The sequence below is a fragment of the Aedes aegypti genome, chromosome 3, assembly GCF_002204515.2.
Source record: "Aedes aegypti strain LVP_AGWG chromosome 3, AaegL5.0 Primary Assembly, whole genome shotgun sequence".
Classification (NCBI taxonomy): domain Eukaryota; kingdom Metazoa; phylum Arthropoda; class Insecta; order Diptera; family Culicidae; genus Aedes; species Aedes aegypti.
In genome coordinates this window covers 34,242,522-34,266,301 of record NC_035109.1, presented here as the reverse complement: position 1 = coordinate 34,266,301, position 23,780 = coordinate 34,242,522, and the positions used below count along the sequence as shown (strand labels likewise).

Below are 23,780 nucleotides of genomic sequence, written 5' to 3'. Positions count from 1 at the left end.
GTTTTGATTTGAAATTTGCCAACGTCGTGATGGAACAGAAATTAGAAATAGTGCTACTACATGCACATGTGTTCATATATTGGCACAAGCGATAATAAATACAAACATATAAGTTTTCGTAGTTTTCATATTTTTCCCACAAAACCAAGATAAAAAGCTTTTATATGATGTAAAAATAAGAACGCTAGCGTTATTTTTCGATGTTATACGAATATTTGTTCTTAACTATGCGGCTATTGGTACATCGACCCTAGATATTATTTTAAGAATTTTCCTAGGACTTCCTACAAGATTTTTGGTTGGGATACGTTCATGGGAACAAACAGTTATTTCTTACTAGTTGTTTTCAGAAATTACTCCAGAGATAATGCTAAATTTCTCTGATAGAATTTCAACCAGGTAGTTTCAAAGAATTATTTAAGATATCTTTTATAATTTTTTTTAAAGATTTTCACCAGAAATCCCACTGATTTCTCTTGGGCTTCCTTCATAAACCTTCCAGATGATTCCAAGATTCTTCCAAATATTTTAAAAAGATTTTTTCAGGAATTTTGTTTAGGTTCATACATTTCAGGAAAAAATCTGAAACAATTCAAATGGTAACGTGCGGGATCAAAATCCGTACACCTAAGAAATGAATCCAAAATCGTCCACTTCTTACAAAACGCCTACTATTTTTATGACGTGTACGGATTTTGAGGCTAAAAGAAATCTCGGATGAAGACCTGTAGCACAGATAGATTGATGGTTCGTTACGAAGTAAGATCTACCGAACTGAGCTCTAGCACCATCCTTTTCAATCCTAGAGTTATTGTAATTAGGCTAAACCTGATACAAGCAATAAAAATTGGTTAGGTATCACTGAATGTACTAACTTTTCAAACACTTGTCGAGGATTACAGCTAGGTTGATACTGTGAGATACATTCATCAGCTACAACTTTGCTGAATACCGTTTTCATATCGAATGCCTCAGTAATTGGTTATTGATTTTTGTATGAGTTGTAAAACTTTAGCTATAATAATAGGGTCCTAAAATGTTTAATGAAATCTTGTTTTTATTTAATAACACGAAAGAGCATGTTACTGCAACTACTTTTGGATATTCCCGCTTAAATAACGGTCATATGATATTAAAATGAAATGAACCTTGACACTTTTGGTCATGTTTGACGTTCGCTTAGCTTAGCTTAGACTGATTACACATATCAATGGTTGCTATTCCGTGATTGACCGAAGTCAGTGAAGATGCACAAAGAATCAACTAGAAGTTCGGCTGGGATTGGCCATAATCTTTTTCAGTGTGCATAATTCAGTGCCTCTATTTATACTTGGTCAATAACGGCGCCGGCCACGTTTTTGCAGTCAGGTGGGATTGAGGGAAGAAAAGTTAGCGTGTAACCTTTGCTATTTGGAGACCGTGTTTGCCTCTGCATCTCCACAAAGGTTACTGGGAGGGATGGTTGTTAAAGGGGAGGGGTCACAGGATTCACTTTGATAAGCGATTAGACCATGATAAACTATTATTTGTGAGATATAAACATGTTTAGGTATATAATATTTTCAATTGACATGAAAACTTTCCAAATAGGAGAAAATAGTGTCGTTACTTGAAGTGACGAACCATTCAAAGTTTGTTGAACAAATAGCTAAATTCCTACAGCTGTTAGGAAGAAAGCATGTGTTACAATATTTTATTCAAATTGAAAAACAAAATCGATTGGACCATCACATAATATTCTTATGGCGACACTTACAGTGGCGAACCATTAGAAGTGTTTTGAATAAAATGAACGTTTTGCAAGTCTACACTTCGAGCACAGACAAACAGACCGAACCATTGAAAGCTTTTATTTATTAAAAAAAAGGTAAAAGGCAAGTGATTTAATAAAAAAAAATATGAATAAGAGTTTATGCCGATACTTACAGTGACGAACCATTCATAGTTTGTTGAAAAATCATATTTATGTTACACCGTTGTAACGATTAAATGTGCGGTCATATATATTTTACAAATTTGAAAAAATAACCTGAAACGTGCTCACCAATTGATCACGATGATCACGATGGTATTACATATGGTGTAACTTGACTGTTTTTCAGAATCGCATAATCAGAAAGGGATTGTTTTCAGTTACTGGTCAGAATAAAAAAAAACATAAGAATATATTGAAGCAGCTTAATTAACAATGTAAACAGGGGAAAAATAAGGGTAAGCTCCAAGGTTTTGACGAGCCTAGTTTGTCCAATAATCTACTTGGGAAAATGCAAAGTATTCTGGAGAGAAATAATGACTAGTGTTAAGGTACAAACAATCAGTTATACTTTACATATTTTTTTTACAAAGCAGTATAAATTTGTAATATATTGTTTTTTTAGTGTTTTGTAACAGCATTATATATTTTTACCGACCTTAACACCCGAACATATCACAAGTTTCTTCTAAAAGCGTTATGTAATTTAAAGATAGAGTAAAACTATTTTACGTTTGTTTGCACTGTGAATGATGTAAGTTTTCTGGCAATACATCTGTCCCTTATTTATTTTTTTTTTATTTTAATTTTATTATTTTGTAATAAGGCTGATACAAATATTAATTTTCTTTTATGTCACCCCCCCCTTCAAAAATCCGAAAATTTTGAAGGGGAGAAAAAAAAAGATTCATCATTTTTTGACATCAGCTAGGCTTTTTAAATTTTTATAGAAAAAAACAGGTAAAACAATTATCCAGATGACCATTGAAAAAAGTTTAACAACTATCGTTAAAATAAAAATTCGAAAAAAAAACTTTTTTTTTTCATCATTATTTTTTTGTTCCTTATTTATTTTTATCCCCCCCCCTCGTACCTTTCAAGTGGACTCGGACATAAAAGAAAATTAATATTTGTATCAGCCTAACTAAAATTAACAAGCATACAAACAGTATACATTAGTTCCATAACATGTTAAAAAAAGAAGAAAAAATGAAAAAATGTTTCCACATTGCACCCTTACTGGATACACTACTCCTTCATCCTTGACAATCCATTTTTAATTGCACTATTTAAAAAAAATGGAATGCACGGAATATCAACACCGAAACAAATTTGGTTTTTGGCATAAAAAAATACATTATAAACATACATTAGTGTAAATTCTGCTCTCTACCATCACAACAAATACTGAAAAAATCTTTTCGTCAAATTACAGTTACACTGTCTCTTACTCGATATTCCGTAACTCGATATCGAGTTAGAGAACCAAAGTAAAAATTGGTTTTCATGGCTAATTCAATGGTCCCTTGGATCGCAGTTGCACTGGTTTTGTGTTCTGTAACTCAATACTCCCTAACTCGATGGTCCCTTCAATATCGAGTTAGGGAGAGTTGACTGTAACTCAATGATATTATATACGCACAAAATTGCCCCCCCCTCCTGGCTACACCACTGGTCCATCACCCGAAAGGCTTTGGGATTTTTCATATTTCGACATGTAGAATCTAACAAAAATAGTCTGGTTGGAAAACCCGTGTAACACCATCGTGACCTTCCCTTGTTAGATACGCTGCGGGGCACTCTCTTGATTAACATTTTTAAACTACCAATAGTTTCTTATCGATGTGCATTGTATATAGGGTGTCCCAGAAAGTATGGGCACGACTTTGATAATGAAAATCGTAATACTTTTCCAAACAATCAAATATTATTGTATTTTTGTATTTTTCTATAGGCTATTACAACCAGGATCTATGATAAATTTGCTTGATTTTATAATCGTTTACATTGAAAATTTTGATTTTAGAAAAATCAATTCTTATTTGGTCAGCACAGACCCTACATTTTGATTTTGTTGAAAAATAACTAGTAAAATATGTTTTTATCAAAATCTTTCGCCGTGGTGAGTTCAAATACATTGAATAAAGAATGTTTTACATACATTTTTGTTTGATTCTTTTTTTTTGGCTTTGTTAGAGAACAGAGAAAAGAAAATGGTAAAATTCCAAACATAGCGTATTTTTCTTTTCACATAAGAAATCATCACGAAGTTATAAGTTCAGGCATTCCAAATAATAATAAAAATCATATATTTCAGATCTACGAAAGGTTAATACCTATTCTCTAGGATGGGCAACTTTAATTTTTGATTTATTCATGTTTTTACGTAAATATAAGGATTTGTTTTTTTCAAATCGACTACGGCTGGAATCGGATTTTTAGTTCTAATACAAATTTTACACGCTTAAGTTTAAAATTTTAATTTGAATAAGTGATGGTCCAATCAGTTTTTTTCTTCTCTCTGTTCGGATGCGCCACTGCGACCAGTATTTAGATCTATTGTTGCATTACCCGTATCCTTAGTGTATAGTGCATGTCGCATTACTCCATTTCCATTGATAGGTAGTGAAGCATCGAGTTCTGTACAGTTTTTGTTTTGATTCCTCAGAAATTGATAAAAATAGACTATGATAAAAAGGTTCCGCTATTTACACCCTTCATAGAAATTTACATCTCAGCGAAGGCGCGCCCCTTAGCAAACATAATCGATTAAATTTCTAAGGAACTAAATCGGTACTATTGATATTTGACCATGCAACGGAACTCTAGTCACATCCTTGTTTCGCTTTTAGTTTAGTCCCAGAAAAATACTTGCAGCAAAACCGAAACAAGCTAGAAAATTTGTTTAGTAATCAGAATTCACGTGAGTCCTTGAATGACCAGTACTTACAGTCCTTGTTGAGTTAATACTCATGATTGTTATCCTGGCTTTAAGTGTAGTCTCGGGACTGACCAACTCCGAGTCTTTAACCATCTGCTAGGTAAAATAGATTAATTTTCAGAAACTGTTGCCAGTAACAAGGACTTTGTACCGCGAATCCTTGAATTACCAGAACATAATACCCTAGCCCGACAAACAAGATGAGACTAGAGCAGTGGCGATTCCCTAACCTCAAATATACCTGTTCCACGAATAGAAATTCTTGAATTTCAGCAACATATTTGCATGTAATGAGTAGAGATTTGTTAGAGAGGACGATTTTAATAATTAACTTTTTGATTTATAATCTAAATTTGCCGTAATATGCATTTTAAGAGTCGTAGAACAGGTAAAAAGTGAGGTTACGAGTCGCCATTGGACTAGAGTTCAAATTGGTAGATCTTACCCCGTAACGCACCACGAAAAGGTGATCTACCCGCGTTACGGGTTGTCCAATCAGTTATCATATCATCGCTGATAAATATATTTTTTCAGATTTTTATAATACGCACCTTCTGACGTAGTACCGTGATGAATCAAAATCCGGACAGGACCAATATCCGGACACTCTGGCAAAATTCAACTATTTCAATGTGAAATATGCTTCCAAATGTAAGAATATTATTCCTACGATTGCTATTAACTACTGTAAAACCATTGTAACTTAAATTGACATCAAGTTAGCCTTGTAAACATCATTAAAGACAAAAACAAAAGTCAGTTTCACTCGGACGCAGTTGTTTTCAAAATTAACGAAAGCCGAAAGAAGTCTACTCAATGCACTATCGCAATACGACAATTCAAATCGCGTTTGTTATCTTCTTCTTCTTTCTGGCGTTACGTCCCAACTGGGACAAAGCCTGCTTCTCAGATTAGTGATCTTATGAGCACTTCCACAGTTATTAACTGAGAGCTTTCTTTGCCGATTGACCATTTTTGCATGTGTATATCGTGTGGCAGGTACGATTATACTCTATGCCCTGGGAATCGAGAAAATTTCCTTTACGAAAAGATCCTCGACCAGCGGGATTCGAACCCACGACCCTCAGCATGGTCATGCTGAATAGCTGCGCGTTTACCGCTACGGCTATCTGGGCCCCTACCGCGTTTGTTATGTGCTAATCATATAAGATACATGTTCTATAGTGATTTGTTCGTGTTTTTTTTCTTGAAAAATTCAATAGTTTCGGAGAAATGACTGAAAATACATATAACTCATGGCTAAAAGAAGACTGTCCGGATATCTATACGCGTGGTTTTGAATCCGGACGCAGTGCTTTAGTATCAAATTTTTCAATGTTCGACAAGAAATATTACATTCAAATCATTCGTAAACCTAAAAAAAGTGATCGAAAGTATTATCGATGTGATTTTAAACAATATTAAATGAAAATGAGTGTGAATTATGTGTATTTATTATGGGTAATGATGTACACATCACACTATATAGAGAAGACTTCAAATACAACGTTTTGTGATGTTTCAGGATGATCCAAATGAGGAACAATATTGTTTTAACAAATCCATAAAACTTTGTATCGTGGTATGAAGGTATGTTTAATATTTTTTTCAAGTTTTATGTGAAAAACAGCTGTGATTATTTTAATGTCCGGAATTTGATGCATCTATGTCCGGATTGTGATTCATGTGTCCGGATTTGTGGACACGACATGGTGCAGAAATTACTCAATTTTTACTGTATTTTCATTGAATTCATTGAAAATTTTGTGAAAATTATCAAGTTCTAACCTAATAGTAATCGTCCCAGAGTAATACATAATAAAATAACGATTACCCTGCCGTATACAAGCGTTTGAATATGTGTACCACCTTAGACGTCCGGGTATTGATGCAGCACAGTACAAATTTGGTAAAACAAAGTCGCTCAAAAATAACGCGTTTTGTGTAAGACTGATAAGAGATGCTTCAAAGAAATGTTACGTATACAACACAATAATAATGAAACTTTTCATTAAAAAATCACAATCTACTCTTGTTGGGAATAGTAATCAAATGTGCGAAAATCAGATTTTTATCTTCACTAGTCTTGAAATGGCAGTATGGTGAAGTCGTACCCATACTTTCTGGGACACCCTATATTCCGCATCAAGCCATACATTTTAAATTTTATTTGAGCAGAAAATTCTTGATTCGTTTCACAATTTGGAGATATAAATGGATTGCCTATTTATTTTACTAGAACTGGAAGGAAACGGCAGCATAACGGCTCAATTTTATAAATACAAGCTAATCAACAGATTTAATAAAGCTAAAGCGTGTAGTCCAAGCATTGCTAAGCGTATTTGAATTATTTCGAAAAAAATCTCATTTCCATAAGGGGGTGCTTATTCCTGGAAGCCTCTTAAATGGTTTTCCTGGAATAATTCCCGAAGAATTTTAGAGCGATTTCTGAGAGAACACTGTATATGAGTTCTCGAAGGAATCCCTATGAAAATTGTAGGAAGTATTACTGGAATTTTTAGTAGAAGCACAGATAGCCGTAGCGGCAAAAATGATGTCGAGCAAAGATAGCTCTCGTTTAATAACTGTGGGAATGCTCACAAAAATACTAAGCTGAAAAGCAGGCTCTGTCAGTGGCGACGTAACATAAAACTAGAAAGTACGGCATAAAAATTAACAAGGCAGGCTCTTTACTGATGTAAACATCAAGTTTTATTGTAAACATGTGACGTCACTCCTATCGTACCATATACCTTCCGAACCACTAGATCATTTTTTTCGCAAATTTGTTCGAGGCGGATAGGAATGACGTCGCAAAGTACCTGTCAGTTTTCGGAATATATCCCCTTCGTAACCCCCCTACCGGCAGCTTCATTTTTTTCAGCTAAAAATATATTCAAATCGCGATAGCTTTTTTATTTCTCTATATGTTTGCACCATTTTTCCAGGAGATCTCAAAAAACTCTTCTAGTTTAAGAATTCGTGTCGATATTAATCATTGGTGATTTAGTTTTGAAGATATTCCGATGTTCCTTGGGGGACCTACATTTTCCATATAAAATGTCTTTGGTGGCCATTTTGTTTTTGGCCCTTTTATCAAAAAAATAAAATGTGTACTATACAATGTCAGGTAATAAGGAGCTATTCTGAAAAAAACATACAAATCGGTTGAGTATTCTTGGAGAAATCTGAAAATTACGATGAGGTTTTTTAGAGTTTTCAAGATTTTTATTTGTCCAGTGTGGTACCAGAAACATAAATGCTCATAACTCAAATACGGCTGCACCAAATTGCTTTATTTGTTCACAACATACTCTCATTAATGTATCATTCCGAGGAGTGAATATCTTATCTTATAAGTTATCTCAGGTTGAATTTATTAAAAAATTCCTGTAGAAGAATTTAATATATTTTTTCAAATAATTACAGGAGGAATTTTTTGGAGCGATTCCTGGAGATAAACGTGGATGAATTCTTGAAGGAACCCATATTAAGCTTCTATTTGGAATCGGTCATTTCAAGACCAACAATTGAAAAGGCCTCAAGTCCAAAATGTAAACAAATCGGGTTTCTGCTGATTTAAGTGTATAAGAGCCAATTCTTACTGTATCATACAATAGTCATGCAAAAATATGCATGAAAGTTGAAAAAATATCATTTTTCTAAAAGGCCCCATCTCATTTCCCGATAATTGAGATATTAATCGCAAATGCGGCCTTTTCCCAAAAAGGCCCCATTTCTATATTTACTTGAAACCGAGTTGAGGCCTATTAAACAAACATCAAAATTGCAACTAAAATTACGAAAAAATGTTTCAAATTCACTAAGCAGATACAAGTTATTCTTCAGCCGCTCCGCTCCATGTATTATTTTACACAGCGATAGTCTCAACAGCGAACATAATCAAATTTTTCGTCGGGTTCCTGTGGAGTGATGTATTTTGTATCATACTACCTAATAATACCTGTGTCAGCATTGATAACAACACGATTTCGTTACAATTACATGAAACATAACGTTCAATTGAAATATTACTTCAATTGAACAAATATTTCCATATAATTGCTCGACGACACTCTCGCTTAGCACATCCATTATGCTCATCGATGACGATGATTGAATAAATCACATATTTAATCGACCGCACGAATCTCCTCTTGCTGCAGAGATCCCATGTACCTTGCTTTACCACGTAACACTCTTCGACACTTCAATTATCGTATTTTATCATGAATATTGAATGATTTTCAAAAGGCCACATCTGAAGATGATGAAAAAACAAGCCACAACTAGAAGGCCTCAACACATTTTAGAGTAAACAAAGGCGTCAACTCACAGGCCTCATCAGCGTCGGCCGGCGTCTATGGGCACAAATGAAAAGGGCTGCATAGCTTTTGGTGAAATAAAAGCCTCATTTCCTTTGACTCGTTTTTTTAGCAGGATTTTTTGCTAAAATGATAGTAATGAATATTCATAGCTATAAATCAGTTTATCCATCGACTTTCTGGACGATAAAATAACATAAAATGCTTAAATTCATAATTTAAATTTGATTTATTGTTTGAAAAAACAAGATTGCATTTTTCTCATTGTTTACTTTTTGGAGATGAGGCCTTTTGAATTGTTAGTCTTGATTTGCCAAAATTGAAACAGCAGTTTTCTCAGAAAGGGATCAAAATAAAAACGTCCATTTCTTCATTTGGTCAATTATGATGAACTTCTTGATTTTCTCAGTTTGATGATCGACTATGAGTTTCTAGCGGAATGCTATGGATTTCGTGAAATATTCAAAATATTAAGGCAATATTTTGAGGATTCTGAATAGGTTTCTAACGAAATATGAAGATTGCCAGTGATAGTCTGGGAAGTCCTTATGAACTTTTGAGATTTTCCATCGGAGAGTTGAGAATTTTCAACAATATCGCAGTCGGAGTCTTGAAATTCTAAGCGATGTCCTCAAAAGTCTTAGCAAGCTCTTGGGTCAACGGACACCTAAAGATTCTGATCGGGCTCTTGGGGTTTCGTGGCGGGACCCTGTAAATTTCTGTTAAATTCATATGGTTGATTTATAACATTACAAGCTCGAATTCTAAACACAATCAAAACCCATTTCAAATTGAAGTGATTGGGAGGAGGTAATGTAGTGTTATTGAATCATTCATAACTCAACATAGTTCGATATGCTGCTTTATGAGACTAGGATACCATGGACAGCTGCCTGAGTATCTACAACAGCATATGCAACGAGGACAAATGGAACGAGCTAGAACCTTCGTAACTCCACGGTATTCTTCGATCGCTAGAAAGAGTATACTTGTGAGTGGCATCTCCCAGTGGAATAATCTCCCCTTTGCACTTCGAACGATGCCATCAGCAACGAGCTTCAAGAAAGCTTTGAAGCAGCGTACGCATAGTAATTAAGGAAGCAAACACTTTATTTTCATTATTATGTTGAAAGCTTTGTTATCCAATGTAATTTAATCTTAAAATGTTTTTCCTTGACTTGAGCAAACGTTTGTATAAACAGCAAGTTATCGTACACAATAGCTAACAATAAATACAAATACAAATACAAGCAGGCTTAGAAAAATATCTGCATGGAAACCAAGAAATAAACATACTGTCAGTTATTGCTCTAATCTTGGCTCGTAAAGACGCTTTAAGAAAAACTATTCAGTTTATTACTACAGTGATGAGAAGCTTTTTCGTGTATTCTACGAAATTATGAGCCACAGCTGAGTTTGGGGTGCTCGCTCATGCGACTTGCGGGCCGCATGTTAATCATTACTGTTCTATACTATTTTGTAATTATTTTCAGAGGAATGTTTCATCCATATTTCTATGGCAATCCCATTATCTGTTATAATTAGTATGGAAAGTATAGATTGATAGCATAGTTCTATTCCATGAAAATCCGCTTCGAAGCGGACTGTTTGGCTATCAGTATCAGCTCTTGGCGTGTTCGCCACACCGAGTCTAGTCATCATTTGGATCCATAATGATGATGTAAAAGCGTCCAAATAATGTCCTTGAAATTAGAAAAATGGGTTCCGATTTTGGCAACTGAAAATTACGACTTTGTTGCCAAAAACGGAATCCCACTGTAATAGGCTATCTTGATATCAAACGTTTACTTCTTATCTCCAGGGAAAACAAGATGTAAAATTTCCAATATCAAGAGAGCCTAGATTACGTAATATCAGCTCTAGTCTGAACATAGCATTGGTTATATCGAACTAATCCAAAATTTTCTTCTTCGATTTCATTAGAAATTCCTACTACAATAATGACAAAATTTATTTCAAAAGTTGTTTTACTTACTCAAGGTTCTTGTTCATAAAATCTCGTAGGAAAATCTAAGTTAATAAACCTTATTATTCTTCTAGGGCAGTCTTAGTATTTGGTATTTAGTATTTATTTCATTTAAACTTAACGTAAGCCTGTCGGTTATAACATTTTTCAGGTCAAGGAAACAACAATTGATATTGCAACTTTTAGAAAATAACAATTACCTCGATAAATGATGCTTTTTTAAAAATGAATTTATATTAATCAGGCTTATTTAGCCTGTTTCGCATATAGAAATAGGATCAATATTCGATAATCTAAAAAATCATTTCACGTTAAAAAGAAAAGAATTTTTACCACCTTATTCTACGACTACGACGCACTGTGCACTTATTGGGCAAGAAGGAAAACAGACCGTGAGAATGATTGTTCTTCGGAACGCCACTTTTTCGGGTCACCACGAAAGCCAACGACGATCTCTCCGCACTGGCAACGGAACCTGTTTGTGCGGCGTCTGGTCTGGAGCTCGAATAACGGTGAAGGCCGTTCACTATGGGAGATTTTCTTCACTGCTTTCCCCCAATCGATTTCAAAATCACTCCCATTCTTGACTCAGCAACTTCCCCACTCAAAACAAAAACCACACACTACGCAAAAACGGAATCCGCCAGATTTGCACGGAACGAGGAGACACTTTCGCCGACGACCGTCACTTCGAACGAGCGAAAACCCGTTTCGAGAATCACTTCCATCCGTGTGCCGCCGAGGGCACTTTGCTCTTCTTCCTTGTTGTGTCGTTCCGCAGAGCTGGGTAAAATTCCACTCACAAAACCCGTGTAAACTCACCCCGAAAATAATCAAATTCGCATTCGCTGAACACACCCGGCCAGCGGCAGCGATTGTGGCCACCGCACCAGACTTTACTTCCGCGCGCGATGGAAAACGGTTCCGGTTTCGGCTACGGATAGGAAAATCTTACGTTTTCTCGTGACGACGACGACGATCTACTCTTGACTGCCTGCGGGTTCCCAAAGCAAAGATGGCCGCACACATCACACAAAAACAGTACTGTGCGCGAAAGTTTGCTTTTATCTGCGATGACGGGTTTTCTTTTTCTTCCGCGTGGGTTTCTCGGCGTTTGGCGTTCGGTAAAATGTCAAATTGACGTTTTACGAGGGGTTTCGGTCCGGGAGATCGAAAGGATTTTACCGACTAGCGATGGGGATTTCTCGCGTTATAATTCTTAAGGGCCAATCAAAAGTTCTTAAGTTACACAATTTTGCGTTGGAAAAAATCGTCTCTAGCGACTAACAACAAAATATTTGAACGATCTAAGAGGGCCGTCGTTCTTGCAAAAGCATGATTGCAACACCTCATCACGCGCGCATTTTACAGATACATGGAGCATCTGATGCGATTAACATTAATCAGAACACATTCACGGCATTGATTTTCACCCAAACCATGCACACTAAACTTTCAGATCAAGAATTGCATACCAGGAGTCAAATCATGGAGTAAAGGGTTCATTCATAAATTTCATAACACTTAGGGTCTGTCTCAATTGCGTTGTTAAAATTAGTCCGAACTTAAATTTGACAGTTCGGAAATTATTTCCCGACCAATCAATCAATGAACTGTCAAATTTAATTTTCGTCTGGTCCAATTCGACAACGTCGCCGATTCAGAAATTTTCAACGCCAGTGCAGGCAAGTTAACACAAAATATCATCAAAATGTTATTTAAAGATCAGCTTCTAATTCTTGAATTTACCTCTTTTCATGTTCTGCTCTACAAGTTTGCAGCTGCTGACCCTTCTTCTTCGTCTTCTTGGCATTACGTCCTCACTAAGAACGAACCTGCTTCTCAGCTTAGTGTTTATTGATCACTTCCTCAGTTATTAGCGATCTTGAAAACTTCTTAAAATGCTTGCAGATCGTCGCAGCTACTTTAATCGTTTTGGTGTCTGCTGCGTGATTATTCCTCATTGTTCAAGGCATAGTCGCACAGCGTTTTTCAAGATCGTCAGCGCGAGAATTTTTCGCGCCATGCTTAAATATATAGCATAGTCAGGATGAGTACAAAATTTAGGATGGCCAAATATTATCCCCTCCCCCAACACATCAACGATTCTAGCTTGAGTTTCAGTCCTACACAGCGAAATACCTGTTAGTATAAGGCACTGCACTGTTAGTTCCTCATGAAACACTTTTCGGACTGCAATTAGAAAAGCGTCTAAAAGCCCGACAGCCCTTTTGAATCCGTGATCTCCATAATCACACATTTCCATGAATAATCTCAAATTTTACATTTCTTTACAATTGTTCGACTGGAATAAGAATTGAGAGTCAAAAATTGTTTCTAATCAGAAATCAGATAACCTGTTTTGGCGAATTTCTTGTTTCTGACAAATTTTCCGGGAAAAGTTTATTTATGATTTTTTTAAATAATGTAGAGTTGCAAAACTAATTACTTAGGGCATTTTTGAATATATTTATGGAGGTGTTAACACCTCCAATACCAATTGGAGGGTAAATTTTCAATGGTGATTGTAGACGGATATCTTTTAATGTTCGTGGATACATTTTAGAATATTATGGCGAAATTCCTTGCCAAATTAAAAAAAGGTATCTATTGTGAACCTTGTAGCAGAATTCATGTAATAAATATAACATCATTCAAACGTTCGTCCCGGTTCTCGTTAAAAAAAAATCTCGACCAGAAAGTTCAGCCAAGAATGGTTTCCCAAATTTGTCCCGATTGCCTCCAAAAATTCCTCAAAAAGCCCGACAATACATTTACTTTCGGACAGGAATATCAGAGGAATTTACCTGATTTTTTCCAGGAAGAGCCAAAGATTCCTACCTTTTAATTTCCAGTTTAACGAAGTTGATGTCTTTAAAAATCTGTGAAACATTATTGGTTTGCTGTTTGAACTTGAGGAGCTAGACCAGTTTGTACTTTCTTTATCATTAATTCAATAAAATAGTGATTTAAGTGACTATTTTTCTGGAAAAGTGGCTTTAGTGACTTTTAGTGGAAAATAATTACTTTTTAGTTAACAGGTCGAAATTAGTGACCAATTAACTCAAAATTGCCTCGCTACCAGCCCTGCAACGGTTCGTTTTGGACAACACATTTTTGTGACCATCAGGATTGAACGAACGGAACGAACCTACCACACCATGCACGGAAGCATTGAAGTTCCTTGATACCGATCTGTGGTGTACGAAGAGGAGCCTTTTGTTACTATAGCACACTGTCTCAGGAACCGATGGTACTCTGGATACCAGAACTTTCCGTTGGCATACATGCACTGTTTAGCCAGCTCACCGGGAAAAAAAACTTACCCATTCACTGAGCAGCAATATATCCCACTTGATGTGCCGTCCGAAACCCAGCTGGAAGGACATACCGATGTCCATATCGGTAATCACCGAAGCGGGACCAAACAATAAAACGATATCCATAACAGCAAATACGAACAAACGAAATAATTCTCAATCTGCCAAAAATAAGTCTACTCTGGAGCAGACTTATTTTTGACAGATCGAAATCGGAGGGAAATTAATTTGCGAACTGTCAAATTTAAGTTCGGACTAATTTTAACAACGCAATTGAGACAGACCCTTAATGGATAGTATCCACTTCGTAAGTACTGTGCAAAAGGATAGGACAAGTAATGGCCAAGAAATACTTTAGCTGTCCAAATTACTTGAGCTGTATCCAGTTGACAAGTAGAGCTAATGGACCTATGCACGAGTTCACTATCTGACGTTTGAGCGGTGCCGTGTTACCTACGTGACCATGGCAACGAGTGAATTCGGCACCGCTCAAACGTCAGATAGTGAACTCGTGCATAGGTCCATTTCGTAACATTGGTAACGCCTGCCGTATAAATCAAATGGAGCTGTCACTATTCCGGACGGAAAAATGTGCCGCTCAGTTATTCCGCAAGTAAAAGTGCCACTTCGCTCATTCTGGATCAACTGTCAAAATTACTTTGGTATTTGGGTCCTAAATTTTTTAATGAAATCTTGTTTTTATTTAATAACACGAATAAGCATGTTACTGTATCTACTTTAGCAATTTTTCCCGCTCAAATAATGGCTATATCATGTTTAAACTTTAATTTAAAAATTTGGTCCATAAATGGACCTTGACACTTTTGATCATGTTTGACGTTCGCTTAGTCGACAAAAACACCACAGGGGTTTTAGTTCGACCACTGGGGTTGTTCCTATCTGACATTTCGTAAGGGACACGGAAAACAAAATACACCCAAAATTTGAGTTTAACCCGGATAAAAAATACAATACAAAAACAATATAACGTATTGGAACAGTACCATTCAATATATTGGAAATACAATACAGTATATTGTGAAACGACAATACAATTACAGTACAATATATTGTTTTGAACAGTTCACTGTATGGTGTATGAAATTTTTGCAATATAATGTATGGGTGGTTAAATATCGTAACAATACAAATCTATATATTTTCTCATACATACATTTTGAAAATACAATACAATATATTGTTCATGTATTGTCTTGATTAGCAATTCGTGTATTGTTGTACAATACAAAAACAATTCAACGAACTGTATTTCAATTAGTGGTGAAAAGTATAGAATTTGTATTTTGTATGGATTGTCCCCCAACTTACCGGATATTCGTGCCAAAACTAGCAAAATAATTTTAACTTTATAGAACCAAAGATATTTATCACGGTTGCATTCGTCGTTATAGCTAATGTCAAATGACTTCTAAAAAACTACTTATTTTTACGTTTTGAATATTTTTCACCTAACATTTCTTGCTTTCTGAACTTGTTTTGTTTACTTCTTTCAGCAAAGCTACATAGAAAAAAACAAGAGTTGTTTTACGCGAAAATTGGAATTTGACCAAAATTGTATGGTATAAAACTAATAAAAAACAATACAGTGTTATGTTACAATATATTATATTGTTTTTGAATTGTATATCCAAACAAGAATAACGTTGCTTCGACATTCAATTACAATACGCTGTATTGTATCCAATACGTTATATTGTACATTAATTGTTTATTCCATTCACTGAATGATACGTTTTTATCCGGGAAGCCAAAGGATGTGACAAAATCTAAAAAAAAATGTTTTTTGGGCTTAAACCAACGGAAAACATTAGAAAATTGAGTAAACATGTGTTTTTGGCCTAAACTTAAGCGTTTGGCACTAAAATTGGGACAGGGCTTTAGGACCCTATTAGCAACAATTTGTACTTGACCACTCCACTTAGGATGTGGATACCAGGCTTAAAATGGCCATCTTAGACATCCACCCCCCCTCCCCTCTTAACGCTGTTTGTATGAATATTTTTCAAATTGTGTATGAGCCGTAACATCACAAGGCCACCTACCCTCTCCCTTCAGCGTTATGAAATTTGTGAAAAAGACCAAAATCACAAAAATCCACAAAAAATTACACTGAGAATAATCCCCATCTAGTTTATATGTGCGGCACACATAGATTTTTGCAATCAAGCATTGCACATAAATTATAATAGTGATGCAGGTAGAATCAGATTCAGTGGCCTTTCAATTTTGCATGCGACGCACACTCAATAGAAGGGTGGATTCAATTGAATTCATATACACTCAGAAATAATACACAACGTAGAAAGTTTAAATCTTAAACTTTTTAGAATTTTGTCAAATTCATGGGTCAGTTTAACAAATATACTAATTTCATATAATAATTTAAACTAGACTTGAATAGCTCGAGATTATTTTTACCAGTGTATAAGTCAACCTGTCAACAACCGTCGACCAAAAAAACAGTTTGTTGAGTTTTAGATCACCGCGTCAAAGCTTGGTATCCGGAGAGCGTAAAAATCTGGAAAACAACAAAATTTTGAGCAACGAATCTTCCAGATTAATAGAGCAGAACCAACATCTGGAACTACCGCAGAAGAGGAATATAAATAACCGGAAAAATGTTCTCCTGAAGTTCCCCTCCTCCATGATCTGTTTGGTTGATTTGGTCTACCGTCGCCACCTGAACTTGGTAATCATGTGCATAAGAAGTAAACAATATGCCCGGAACCGGGAAGTTTGCGCAGCAGGGACAATCAAGCGCTGTGCGAATATATTCTATAGACATCGGTGGTCAACGTTGTTCCTGGTCGGGCGACCTTATGTGGATGAAAGTTCGACGTCAGTAAAAATCGTCTTCGATAATTCTCATACATCTTACCATTTCTTCCCATTCCACAGTTGTGTTCACCAAGTGCAGGCCATAGGATGAATGATGTGGAGGATTCCACGGTTTAACTTTAATGTAATCATTAAATATAATTAAATAAAGATGTTTATGGGTAAATTTAGCATTGTTCTAATTTTTAATAAATGATAAACCTCAATTTTAGAACACGGGCGAAGTTAATCTAGACACTGATGAATGCAACCTAATCTACGCGCCGATTTCATCCAAGTTATACTAGACCCGTTTAGTAAGAGCAACTTTAACGGTGCGCGACTAAACTAAATTACATTGCGCAGCATCATTACGCTGATCCGTACCGGGCGCTGCTAACCGGGGTAGCAAAAAGACAGCGCTGCTTTCAGGAAGCATCGGGTGAGCAAATTTAGTTGCGCGATAGTAGCGCTGCTATTCGATTTTTAATTAAACATACAGTGAGAGTTCTGAGATTCTGGTGGGAATTTTGAAAATTTGATGCGCATAAAGTGGAAATTATGAAATTTTGGGAATTCGGGTAAAATTTCAAGGTTTGTTAAGAATACTAGGAATCTGATGTGATTATTGGAAATCCGGGAGAAATTTTTGAATTATTCGATGCATCGCAAGAATTTATCTTTCAGGATTTCACCTCGAATCTTTGGGATTCCAACCGGAAACCTTGAGATTCCAACCAGATTCCAACTGGAATCCGTGGGATTCCGACTGGAATCCGTGGGATTCCGACTGGAATCCGTGGGATTCCGACTGGAATCCGTGGATCCGGAATCCGTGGGATTCCGACTGGAATCCGTGGGATTCCGACTGGAATCCGTGGGATTCCGACTGGAATCCATGGGATTCCGACTGGAATCCGTGGGATTCCGACTGGAATCCGTGGGATTCCGACTGGAATCCGTGGGATTCCGACTGGAATCCGTGGGATTCCGACTGGAATCCGTGGGATTCCGACTGGAATCCGTGGGATTCCGACTGGACTCCGTGGGATTCCGACTGGACTCCGTGGGATTCCGACTGGAATCCGTGGGATTCCGACTGGAATCCGTGGGATTCCGACTGGAATCCTTGGGATTCCGACTGGAATCCTTGGGATTCCGACTGGAATCCTTGGGATTCCGACTGGAATCCTTGGGATTCCGACTGGAATCCTTGGGATTCCGACTGGAATCCTTGGGATTCCGACTGGAATCCTTGGGATTCCGACTGGACTCTGACTGGAATTCCAAGAAAAGGATTCAAAAAATCCCAAGGATTCACGTCGGAATCCCAAGAATTCTGGTTGGAATCCCCGGGACTCTGACTGGAATTCCAAGAAAAGGATTCAACAAATCCCACGGATTCACGTCGGAATCCCAAGAATTCCGGTTGCAATCCCCAGGATTCCAGTCGGAATCCCCAGGATTCTAGTCGGAATCCCCAGGATTCCAGTCGGAATCCCCAGGATTCCAGTCGGAATCCCCAGGATTCCAGTCGGAATCCCCAGGATTCCAGTCGGAATCCCCAGGATTCCAGTCGGAATCCCCAGGATTCCAGTCGGAATCCCCAGGATTCCAGTCGGAATCCCCAGGATTCCAGTCGGAATCCCCAGGATTCCAGTCGGAATCCCCAGGATTCCAGTCGGAATCCCCAGGATTCCAGTCGGAATCCCCAGGATTCCAGTCGGAATCCCCAGGATTCCAGTCGGAATCCCCAGGATTCCAGTCGGAATCCCCAGGATTCCAGTCGGAATCCCCAGGATTCCAGTCGGAATCCCCAGGATTCCAGTCGGAATCCCCAGGATTCCAGTCGGAATCCCCAGGATTCCAGTCGGAATCCCCAGGATTCCAGTCGGAATCCCAGGATTCCGGATCCCAGGATTCCAGTCGGAATCCCCAGGATTCCAGTCGGAATCCCCAGGATTCCAGTCGGAATCCCCAGGATTCCAGTCGGAATCCCCAGGATTCCAGTCGGAATCCCCAGGATTCCAGTCGGAATCCCCAGGATTCCAGTCGGAATCCCCAGGATTCCAGTCGGAATCCCCAGGATTCCAGTCGGAATCCCCAGGATTCCAGTCGGAATCCCCAGGATTCCAGTCGGAATCCCCAGGATTCCAGTCGGAATCCCCAGGATTCCAGTCGGAATCCCCAGGATTCCAGTCGGAATCCCCAGGATTCCAGTCGGAATCTCCAGGATTCCAGTTGGAATCCCGCACCACAATGTAATAGATATTCCAGTAGAGTTCCAAAACGATTGCCAACCTGAAATAATCACCATTATTTTCACAACCCAATATGTTGACCCAAAAGGCAACGACCGGTACGGAAACGAGTTACTAAATATAGTAGCGACCGGTGTGAGAATGAGTGACCAAACTAAAATGACAGCTCTGTGGGTGATCATTTTACTCACCGGAATAGTCGCCCCCGTTAAAGATGCTCTAAGGAGGTAAACGAGGCCTAGACCCAACCAGGTGGATAGTGAAATAGTATGGCATTTAAACTATTTAGTTTCATTTTTTCTCAGAGTGTACGCTTACTTTTATATTTTATGTGCGGCAACAAATGGCTCGCTTTTGGATTTTTTTGTTTTGTTTGCTTTTCTGATCATCGGTATAAGAAAACAAAATGAGAATTGAGTTCAATGTAATGTTTATTGAATATTATTTAGATATATACATAATGTAGATGTATACATAATTAAAAATTTGAACCGTGATCTTGCTTTTGGTGCATCAATCAGAGATTGGGTTCAGTTTTTCTAGCGTCGTCCCCTGGTTTGCTGTTGCAGTCTGACGCTAAATGCCAGTTGTGGTTGTTCATTTGTCTTTAAATATTGCGGGGAAATTTAAAAATTTGGATAAGCTCGCGGAAATTGTTGGAGCATGGCGATGTTTAAAGAAAGCTTGAATTTTAAAATTGAGTCACAGTAGGCTGTTTTTTATTTGAATTTATGCTGCGACATTTACTTCCCTTCATTCTGTTTTACTCGTTCTTTGAATAAAGTCGGTTGTGCATAACACTCTGGTTATAGTATTTTACTTTGTTTCTACCGTAAAATTCCGTCGGTTTCGACAGGTTATGGGCCCAGCAAAGTAGCTATACAGGCCAGAGAAAACGTGAACAGTGGTTCGTGGAAGTTAAGTATTTGACGATGGACATGGATCTGAAAGCTGGTGCGGTTCGTTTGAATTTTCAAAATTATGACTTGTGGAAGGAACGAACGAAACAGATCTTGATCCGGGAAGGACTTTGGCGCGTCATTGCTGATGATCTTCCTCCAAGAAATGGTCGGACTGAAGCTTGGATTGACAAAGATGAGCGAGCAGCGGCTACGATAGGATATCTGGTGGAAAACAGTCAATTGCAGCTGATCAAAAATGCTGTAACGGCACAAGAAACGTGGAACATACTACGTGAGTATCATGTTCGGCAATCGTCTGCTGGAAGAGTCGGGCTAGTAAAACGGTTGTGCAGACTGGAAATGGAAGAGGGTGGCAACGTGGAGGAGCATATGATTAGAATGGATGCGTTATTCGATAAGCTCGCTGAAGTTGGTTGTGATATTGCGGAGGAGATGAAGTGTAATTTCATTATGGCCAGTTTGCCAGAATCGTACGATAGTTTTGTGACGATGATTGAAGGCTACGATGGAAAACTTACAGAACGGACTGTAAAAGCAAAGCTGCTCAACGAATATTACAAACGCCAGCACAAATCTGAGATGCAGGAGGAGAAAGCAATGAAGGTAGCCGTCTTGAAGACAAGGAATGCATCCCGGAAGGAATATGACAAGGAGGACGATCGGCGCGTTTGCTTCGAATGTGGTAAACCAGGACACATAAGGAAGAACTGCTACGTTTACCTTTCCAGGTTGGCAGAACAGCAAGGAATTGTTCGTGAAGCAGGAGAACCGTCAGAAAGTGAAGCGAAAGTGGCTGCGCAGAGGGCCACCGATCGTTCAATATGTTTCTTGGCAACGGATAACACCCCAACTGACGGATAGATTATTGATTCTGGAGCATCGCATCATGTGTCGTCGGATCGGTCATTCTTCGCTAAATTAACTAGTGTATCGAGAGAACTCTGTTTAGCAGATGGAAGAGTAACAAAAGTTGTAGGAATCGGAGAGGGATATATTACTGGATTTGATGGTAGTGGAAATTCAGTAACAGTAAAGCTTAAGAATGTTCTGTTGGTCCCAGAACTAAATTGTAATCTTATGTCGGTTCAGCGTATTGTACAATCAGGAGCACGTGTTGAATTTGAGTTCGGTAAATGTCGCATTGAGAAGGACGAGAAGACTCTTTTAGTGGGAGATGTGTTAAACGGTGTGTACTGTATGAGAACCATGAAATAAACATCGAGAAGGAGTGTTGGAGCATGGCGATGTTTAAAGAAAGTTTGAATTTTGAAATTGAGTCACAGTAGGCTGTTTTTTATTTGAATTTATGCTGCGACATTTACTTCCCTTCATTCTGTTTTACTCGTTCTTTGAATAAAGTCGGTTGTGCATAACACTCTGGTTATAGTATTTTACTTTGTTTCTACCGTAAAATTCCGTCGGTTCCGACAGAAATAACGCGCAGTGGGCTATCTCCGCACAGAACAAAAATCACATAGTGTGCGTTGAAAGCTGATTGAAATAAAAAACATCAATCAATCACTACTTTTCACATCGTTGGTTTACTTTTCATGCCCTAGGAGAAAACTTGAAAATTGACCTTTCTAATTGATTCCAATGCTCCTAGATACGTATTCCTCCATGGGGATGCTAATTGTAATCGCGTAGACGAAGACAGTATAAAGGATTGATAAGGGAAGGCAGGAAGGCATCATGTTAAGCGTTCCTGTTAAAGTGCGTTAAACACAAATACGGAATCAAATTGTGGCTCACATTTTTACTCATCGAACCCCGAGGTTCAAATCCCATTTCTATCTGCGTGATTCGATTGCGTATCCAATTAAAAACATTAAAGACTAGCGTAGACAAATTTATACTAGCAGAATTGTACCCCACAGCGGAGTTCTCAGAACTTAGATGTTCGTGATTAATTTAATATATTTTTGTTCGGCGATTGGACGTGTAGGTACTTGTAATAATGCTTCTTGTGTTCATACTTCATGTCATACAAAATTTTGTGATTTAACCACTTTCGTAGAGGTGATCTTTAAATTTGTTCCTGATAGGGTCCTAAAGCCCTGTCCCAATTTTAGTGCCAAACGCTTAAGTTTAGGCCAAAAACACATGTTTACTCAATTTTCTAATGTTTTCTGTTGGTTTAAGCCCAAAAAACATTTTTTTAGATTTTGTCACATCCTTTCGCTTAAACTCAAATTTTGGGTATATTTTGTTTTCCGTGTCCCTTACGAAATGTCAGATAGGAACAACCCCAGTGGTCGAACTAAAACCCCTGTGGTGTTTTTGTCGACTAAGCGAACGTCAAACATGATCAAAAGTGTCAAGGTTCATTTATGGACCAAATTTTTAAATTAAAGTTTAAACATGATATAGCCATTATTTGAGCGGAAAAAATGGCTAAAGTAGTTACAGTAACATGCTTTTTCGGGTTATTAAATAAAAACAAGATTTCATTAAAAATTTTAGGACCCAATTGTCATGCCAATCAAAACAATCACACCCAACGACGAGCAAGGCTAACTTTGATGTTTATCCTGGAAAATTTAGCAGCCTGAGGGTTTCAATTTTCCAGGAATCAAAATTTTTCTTGCAACGCGTAATAGCCTTCTGCAAACGAGATAAAACCATTTATTCATGGATGCATTATGATAAACATTAACTTACGGCTTAGTATTATGTATCCGGTAGAAATCAAGACCAACATTTATTTATAATTATTGTTTTCTCGGGCCCCGTGCGTCGAAGCTAATATGTGAATAGTGCGCTCATAAAAATCGTAAGAATGCAGCGCCACACTAAAAAACTGATTTCAAAATAGCGCGAGTTGAGGCGCGTCGCGAGTCTCACTGGCGCGATCCGGTTTGGTGGCGGTGCGACAATATCGATGAGCCTGTGTGATCAGCGAATTGTGCGAAACAGCTCGAAACATGTTTTTTTTCTGTTTGTTGTTACTCATGACCGTCATGTTGAAATATATTTTTACGGTATTGAAAAATAAATGCAATTAATTTATGTTACATTGCAGAGCATGTAAAAAATAGATGCCAAGACATTAAATTTTATTGTAAATTAATAGCATTTTAATATTGCACATTAAATTAAGTTTAAGGCCCTCGAACCCATTTTATCTGTTTTCCGCACATAAAACATAATGGAGATTTCATCTCAGTGTACGAATTTGGTTTGCGAACATTTGATCGTTAGCACACATTCGGAATGATGCATTATTCGCGGAGCGTAGTTTGTTATGATAACTTGACGACAACAGTATCTATGATCGCAGTTGTTGCTATGATCGCAGTATAAAGAACAACCGCGATGCATCATTTATTTTGTCATGTTCACTGAAATTAATCATCGAACCAAATACCTCTCATAGCTGGCTTCAATGGAATATTTTGGTCTAGGGAAAGTGTACCAGTTATAGCTATAGGG

At 37.6% G+C, this 23,780-nt stretch overlaps 1 protein-coding gene and 1 long non-coding RNA gene across 7 annotated transcripts in view; one reads left to right on the top strand and one right to left on the bottom strand.

Annotated features, from left to right (window-relative positions):
- Positions 1–12,097, bottom strand: part of LOC5566394 (poly(A) polymerase beta) — a 51,594-nt gene extending 39,497 nt beyond the window's left edge. For 4 of the 6 annotated variants that reach the window (XM_021851978.1, XM_021851977.1, XM_021851980.1 and 1 more), the window contains exon 1: positions 11,829–12,071. The gene's annotated coding sequence lies outside the window, so the exon portion shown is untranslated. Of the gene's footprint in view, positions 1–11,828 lie in introns of all 6 variants that reach the window. The other 2 variants (XM_021851981.1, XM_021851979.1) reach the window with 2 other exon arrangements.
- Positions 12,098–16,776: 4,679 nt separating this feature from the next.
- LOC110678105 lies at positions 16,777–17,351 on the top strand. Its single transcript, XR_002501451.1, has 2 exons — positions 16,777–17,185; positions 17,246–17,351. It is a non-coding gene; the product is annotated as an uncharacterized LOC110678105 (long non-coding RNA).
- The last annotated feature ends 6,429 nt before the right edge of the window (positions 17,352–23,780 follow it).